The 8,201-nt window shown below is 42.1% G+C and overlaps 1 pseudogene; it reads left to right on the plus strand.

Annotated features, from left to right (window-relative positions):
• Positions 1 to 4,100: 4,100 nt before the first annotated feature.
• LOC131462858 (uncharacterized) lies at positions 4,101 to 5,609 on the plus strand (annotated as a pseudogene).
• The last annotated feature ends 2,592 nt before the right edge of the window (positions 5,610 to 8,201 follow it).

Consider the following 8,201-nt stretch of genomic DNA (forward strand, 5'->3'; position numbering starts at 1 on the left):
GCCCCTTTGTGTTCCTGTCTTGGATACCAAACCTGCCTATTTCCTGCACCAACATGTCAATTGACGTCTGCACCAATTAACAATTTCTCACTTCTGGGGATATTCTGCATCACTTCATCTAACTCACTCCAGAATGTTTCCTTCTCCTCTAATTTACACCCCACCTGTGGGGCATAGCCACTAATAACATTTAACATCACACCTTCAATTTCAAGCTTCAGACTCATCAGTCTATCTGACACTCTTTTCACTTCCAGGACATTCCTAACAAACTCCTCCTTTAGGATAACCCCTACTCCATTTCTCTTTCTATCAATACCATAGTAGTACAACTTAAAACCTGCACCTAAGCTTTTCGCCTGGCTACCTTTCAAGGAATACAAGGAATACAAGGAATTTGACTCCGGTTTTTTCAAACACACGCTGTGTTTGAAAAAAACAGAGTCAAATTCCTTGTATGTGTTACATACTTGGCCAATAAAGCAGATTCTGATTCTGATAAGCTTTTCGCCTTGCTACCTTTCCACCTGGTCTCCTGGACACACAGTATATCGTCATCGTCCCAATATTCAAAGTCCCTACTCTCAGTCCCAGACTCTTGCCTTTCCTCTTTTCTCTCTCTTTCTGAACCCGCCTTCCTCCTCTCCTCCTTCGACTTCGACCCACATTAGCCCAATTTCCACTGTTACCCTGTAGTTTATCTGCACCAATGGCGTTCGTTGTTAACCCGGGCCTCGACCGATCCGGTATGGAAATCATAGGTTTGATTCACATATTTGGTTTTGGCACAAGTTTTACGCCGGATGCCCTTCCTGACGCAACCCTCTGCATTTATCTGGGCTTGGGACCGGCTCAAAAAGACACTGGCTTGTGACCTCCTAAGGCTGCATTGTATGCGGCACTTTGAACTGCAATAAAATGATGAAAGATTAATATATTTTTTAATTTAACTCCTTAAATTCTTTAAGGAGTTTGTGTTAAATTGATATAAAGACTTATATATAAGACTAATGAATGCACCTCAAACATACACTTCCCTAGCAGGGCATAAGGTTTAATAAGGTCAATCAATCAATCAATCACTCAACACTTGCCTTCCCAATCTCTTCCAGGATGTGCTTCAGTTTGATTCCAATCAGCCCGAATAACTTGATCAGCTGGTCTGTGTGAATATCCAGCTGGGAGAGGAATCTTGACTGGAGCAGCATGGTGGTGATGCTCTTGTACTCTGCATTTATCTGAAAGCACACAGATTAAGAATTGATACGCACAACTGCAATACATGTCAATGCAAAGTCAGGATTGACTTCTAGCAACTCCAAAGCATTTCCTGAAAGCACACAAAGAAATAATGTATTGCACAACTGCAATACATAACAACAAAAAAACAACAAAAAACTCAACCTTCGACATCTAGCCGGCCCAGGCAGACCCATTTATAAAACAAAGGTTTTCAACCACTCAGCAGCCACATAGCAATTATACCACTTATACCACAGCCTCAACCGCGTTCCTGCGGGACACTCTGCTCGGCATTTGGGCACTTTCAAGCTTCCAGCACGCTTTGTCTGACCTCCCGCTGTGAGAGCTGCGTGCTTGTGTTTTTATCTCTCGTACGTCATGACGCTGAAGCGCCGAAAACGGGATGTAAACAAAGAGCGCGGCTATCAACACACGTCTGCTGGTAAACTGAATGTGTGTCTGATATATCAAAGATTGACGTCATCGGGTAATTTTGCGGGACGCCCTTTTCACACTGCAGCCGAGCCATGCTGCTAAACTCCCGGGTTGCTTGGAGGGTCGTTAGAAGCGGCTCAAAATCACGCATTGACCCTTTCACACTGCACGAAAAAACCTGTGTTCTTTTCGTGCAGTGTGAAAGGGGCTTTACAGGCTGCATTTCACTGGGGAGAGAATATCAGTTAGTATCGGTAGACCTGGTTAGCATAAATTTCACAATGGGACAGAACAGTAGCAGTTGAAGAAACATGCCAAAGTAACAGACCTCACTCAAGTGAAAGAATGCTGGCCATCTTGCCTTGAAGTCATTAACCATTGGCTCCTTGGAAATGACTTCTCGTCTCCTGTATGAAAAGGTTTTCTCCATTTTCATTTTGATCACTTCCCTGTTTGTTCTCGTAACATCAGCAAGAAGTTCAACTCTGAGTCTTTCCAGGCTTGTGTCCGATTCTCCAATGGGATGTGAGGGGCAATAATTAACTTCTGACCGCCGAGGTTTCTTTATGGCAGTATGGACTGTCAAATCACAGGGTACGTGTGTAAAGTGAAGTATTCACAATATACTGTATGTTGTGAAGTTTAAATAAAATATGTGTAGATTACATTACTCACCCCTAGTACAGAGCCTTTGCATAAACCCCCGCACTGGCAGACACTGGAAGGAAAGGAGTCTGGAGTACACAGGAGAGGCAATTATGAGAATTCACATGCAAACTTCAGAACAAATATGAATCTTTACTATGTGTTAATTGACTCACAGATAAATGTTTAAGGTTAATGGGTTAACAGAATTATACTGTTTTTAAAACCACATAGACACCTCTGGTCAATTTGACCCAAACCATCTTAAGGATAAAAATGTTACCAGGGGTTAACAGAGGTAATGGGATAACTGTTCAAACTCTATATTATACTACATTTATCATTCTATTAACAATTTATCAATTGTCAACAATCGCCAAGACAGCGTCTATCACCACTCAGGGCTTGAAATTAAAAAAATTTCCTATTAGCACGTGCTACCAAATTTAGTTAGTAGTTAGTAGTACAGCCACAAATTTACTGGCGCAACATATTGCATGCGCTAAACCCATGTGGTTGTTATATGGTTATTACGGCTGAGTTTTACAGTTATTCTGCCTATTTTACTAAATTTTTGCTTTGATTTTCCTCAAAATATTAAGTTGGATAAAGTAAATCAAGATACTGTAAGCTGCTCTAGACCTGTAGTAATGTTTTCTTTACCTGTGACTGCAGTGCCAACTCTGCCAGCAATTTCACAGTAACATTACATGCAGCCTACCCCTGGTGGTGTGTATTTAGCCTGGTTCCAGAATATTCTGCTATTGCACAATGGCTTGCTCATTTTAACTCATTGGCTGCCATTGACTGCTACAGACGTCAATTCGGCCACTACTTTGAAACTGGCTGACAGTTAATAATTTACACAATTTAGATTTCATTTCTCATTTTATTTAGCCTATTAGTCATAGTTACTCACACCGTTTACCTGACACCCACGCTTAATTTCTCCACTTTGACTTTCAGAGCACTGGCGATGCTTTGTTTTAATTAAACAGTCGGATTCCACTAGTCCACACCAGTTCTAAGTTAGGTGCTAGGCGCTACCCGAGGCGACCCGACGGCAGCAACGCCCGAACGGGGACCTGACGGCGACCGCTGTTACCTGTTCTCCTCGACCGGCTCACCTTCATTCCGGACACCGCCAACCCGAACACCGCGGCCGACCGAGGTGAGCCGAGCTCCGTGCTTCCGACGTTTCCAACGTTTTTTCCAGAAACGTTGGAAAAAAAAAACACAACCACTCTGCACGGCTCCGCAACCTTATACACACCACCGGCCGGCACACAGACAGACAGCGAAGTGCTGCTCCGGTAACACTACGTTCAGCTTTTAGCATTTAGCCTGGTTTACACAATAGTCTCCGGGGCTGCAGCTGGATGCTACTCGGTTTATACAGGCTGTAATGTGCCAGGCGCGTGACAAAAATGACGTCATATACTGTGTCGGGCCGGGCGCGTCAGCTCCAACCTCTGAATTTTTGAAACTTTGTCGGCTGCGGCGTGCGCAAACTCGGATGCATGGACGTGGAACAAGTCTTCTGTACATACAATGTCTGTGCGTGGGGCTTATTTAACAACAAACACCACAGATTCACTTTTACTATACATCAAACTCCCATTATAAATGACAAAAAGTAATTGATATACCGCACATTTCACACTACACAAAAACACAATGTGCACACATTTCAATGAATATCGTGAGAAAGCATACAGTTCTAGATTAAAACGTCCTGCTTAGTGAAAACAACGATTCTGAAGTGATGTCTTTGTCATTGTTATGCAGATGACACACAGCTTTATTTATCAATGAGGCCGGATGAAATAAATCAGGTTGTTCAACTCCAGGAATGTCTCAGAGACATTAAGTCCTGGATGACCTGTAACTTTCTACTTTTAAACTCAGAAAAAACTGAGGTCATTATACTCGGCCCTAAACACCTCAGAGAAAAACTTTCCGATCACATTGTCACTTTAGATGACATCACCCTGGCTTCCAGTTCCACTGTGAGGAACCTTGGAGTTACTTTGACCAGGAAATGTCATTTGACTCACACATTAAACTAATTTCCAGAACAGCCTTCTTCCACCTGCGGAACATTAAGAAAATTAGAAACATTCTGTCTTTACGGGATGCTGAAAAACTAGTTCATGCTTTTGTTACATCTAGATTAGATTACTGTAACTCCCTATTATCAGGATGTCCCAACAAGTCTGTTAGAACCCTTCAGTTAATTCAAAATGCTGCAGCACGAGTTCTGACAGGAACTAGAAAGAGAGACCATATAACTCCAGTGTTAGCTTCTCTACACTGGCTCCCTGTACAGTTTAGAATTCAATTTAAAATCCTCCTCCTCACGTACAAAGCACTTAATGGTCAGGCCCCTTCATACCTGAAAAACTTAGTCTTACCTTATCACCCTAATAGACCACTTAGGTCACAAAATACAGGCTTACTTGTGGTTCCTAGAGTCTGCAAGAGCAGAATGGGAGGCAGAGCCTTTAGTTACCAGACTCCTCTCCTGTGGAATCAGCTCCCATTGATAGTTCGGGAGGCGGACACTCTCTCTGTATTTAAAGTTAAACTTAAAACTTTCCTTTTTGATAAAGCTTATAGTTAGAGCTGGTTCAGGGAAACCTGGACCAGCTCTTAGTTATGCTGCTATAGAACTAGACTGCTGGGGGATTTTTATCTGTGGTGCACGCACATTCACTCTCTCACACTCAGGATATGATTTTGACTTTTTATATGTCATTAACCTTGTCTCTTTCTCTCCCTAGTTTGTGTATTTCCTTCCTTCCCTCTCTCTCTCTTTCTGTATTCTCATCATGCAGGTTGCGGGACCAAGATCCAGTTTTCGAGGCTACCCACATCATCACCATTATTATTGTGCTATAATTAAAAAGTCGATATTATTAATTGTATTAACTTGTAACTTGATACAGTTGTTGTGTATCTGCTCCTGGTCTCTCTCTCTCTTCTGTCTCTACCTCATCTCCCTCTTGTCCTTTCTCTCCCCCCTTTCTGTCCTCCACCTCTCCTCTGTCCCCGATTTTCCTTTCACCCCAACCGGTCGAGGCAGATGACTGCACATTTCTGAGCCTGGTTCTGCCAGAGATTTCTTCCTGTTAAGAGGGAGTTTTTTCTCTCCACTGATGCCTAGTGCTTGCTCATTGTGTGAACTGTTGGGGTTCTCTGCTCTCTTTGATGTTGTCTATGTACAGTGCCCTGAGATAATGTATGTTATGATTTGGCGCTATACAAATAAAATTGAATTGAATTGAATTGAATGTCTCCCACTTCCTAACGATAATTTATTAGAGTGAATTAAATTTACCTTAAGCAGATGACTCTTTGGTGCTTGCAGCATCGGTGGTGAAATGGCAGACCCCAAAATATTCCCTCGGTGAAAGTTTCTCGATAGATGGGGTTTCCCTCCACTGCTCCAAGGGGGCGGAGGAAAACCATAACTATTTCATTTGGTATTAACATGATTTAGATATGTAGATGTAACACCGCTGAAAATTAAGTGTGATCTTCAAGATTGGCATATGTTTTGAAGGGAAACAGATATATTTCATGTTATTTACACCAGTTTAATATTTGTAAATTGAACAACTCCACTTTTCCCCTTTTTTCAGTGTGAGAGGTTTGAGAGTGGTCTGTAATTATTTAAAATTGTTGGATCCCCTCCTTTACATAATGTCTCTTTTTTCCTTCTTTGCTAGTTGTTAATTGATGTTTTTAGAATGTTTGTTGTTGCTGTAGTTTTTGTCTGTAGTTTTTTCATGTTTTCAATGTTCCATAATGTTCCGTGTGGGGCCCACATGTTTGCTGGGTTAGATTAACAACGTTAATGAAAACTCACCCCATAAGAAGATAGAAGGTTAATAAGAGGTTTGAGGCGCTTTCTTTTCATCGCGGGCGTCATGTCGTCATCTCAGAAAATCTGTTCACTTCAAGGTGTCCAATTATTCTCATGTCCTGTCACTCTCTTTCGGCCGCTAAAGAAAGTTTGTGTATAAGCCCAGGAGAAAGTTTGTGGCAACACGTTGAGGCTGCTTCTTCCGTAGCATTTCCGTAGCATAGCAGAAGTGAGATCAGTGTGTTCACTCTTACTTGAATAAACACGGCGTTTATTTCTTTGACTCAACTTTTATTCACTCAACATGTGGCCATCGCCACCAGAACCGGCATCTCCACACCGTGTTTACATTCCTCCCCTTCTTTCACCCACCGCGCATGCGTCCTGCATGGGGGAGAGCCGTAAATAATATAATAGAAGAGAATACCAAGTTAACAATCTCCCTATTCTTTTTTAAGAAAACAAAAAAATGGCTTTCAGTGCATGCCCAAAATTATTTTCACAAAATAAACCCTTTAACAGACAGCCTAAACAGTAGGTCATCATTGTAAACAGTCATTAAACATTTTTTTCCTTTTTTTTAAACTTTAGTTCAGTTCCCACAGTCCTTCACTGAGTGCTTTCAAAAGCACCAGAGCTGATGCTCCCTTTTTTGTCAGAGTCAGTGAGTTGAGTTTTTGTGAGTACCTTCTTGATTTTTTGTCTTTGTATAAGCTCTTTGATGCCACTTATGTCCAACCGAAGCCTCTTTTCTGTGACTTGTTTTGTTGACTTTAAGGCATCGAACAAAGAGTGATTGTCTGTCACACAGACCAACGGAGGAGCATTCAGTCCAGCAGTCCCGGTAGTGAGCTCCGAAAAGAGAGTGGCCAGGAAAACTGCATTGTCTATTCCATCTGACATAGCAAGAGTCTCTCCAGCAAGGGTGCTTCGCACCACACGTCTGATCCTCTTAGATTGCCAAAAGAGAGGAGAAAACTTCCCTCCTTCTCCTGTGAGGGTGATCAGAGTTCCCCCTTGTGAGCCTCCATCCGGGAGGTTTTCCAGAGAGGCATCACTGAAAACAGTCAAGTCCAAAGCATTGTTATGTCCAAGATATTGAAATTTGAGTGTCACCTTTTCAGTTTTGAGTTTACGAATCACCTTATTTGCATCATGAAGAGATTGCACTGTAGCATTCTTTAGATTGGATGCCAACACACAAGAATCAAACATAACATCAGGTCTGGTTTGCTTTGCAACCCATAGGAACTGTCCTATTTTTGACCTAAGCTGCTCTTTTTCTGTTTCAGTAAGGGTAGCATCCTTTTGTACAGCACGTGTTGGTTGGATGTGAATAGGTTGCAGGTTTTCAATGTAGCCGTGCTGGTGCAGCTGTATTACACCATTAACAGTAACAAAATCCATCCCTACATAGGAGAAATTGTCATGTTCCTCACGTCCTACATGGAACGCTGACTTCAGCTGGGGAATCACATTAGTTGAAAAGTTTTGTGAGCCTGCCCAAAGAAAATCATCTACATGGCATGCAAGTACTCCTGTCACATTACCCTAATCATACCAATAAAAGACTGCAGGGTCCACTTGTGACTCTTTACCACCTGTGCTCAGCATGATCTCCTTGACTTTGTTATACCAATACAAAGATGCATCAGCAAGACCATATACACATTTCTTAAGTTTCCATAACACCCCTTCACTGCCTGCCTCTGGGGGAGGGCGGACATAAATATCCCTAGACAGTTTCATGCCCTGCAAAAATGCAGATTTGATATCCATGGAATGAATTTGCCATTTATTTTGACAAATTACTGTTAACAGTAACCTTAGAGATTCTGAGGCACAGGTTGGGGAATCTTTCTGTAGCTCTTGGATATTAAATTCTTCAAAACCCCTGGCTACCAGTCTGGCTTTAGCCACAATACCCTTGTTAGTTTCTTTGAGACTACAGACCCATCTGGTGGAAACGCAGTTTTGACCTGCATCCTCAACTTCCTCAAAAACATCATTA

This window comes from Solea solea, chromosome 7 (assembly GCF_958295425.1).
Source record: "Solea solea chromosome 7, fSolSol10.1, whole genome shotgun sequence".
NCBI classification, from domain to species: Eukaryota; Metazoa; Chordata; class Actinopteri; order Pleuronectiformes; family Soleidae; genus Solea; species Solea solea.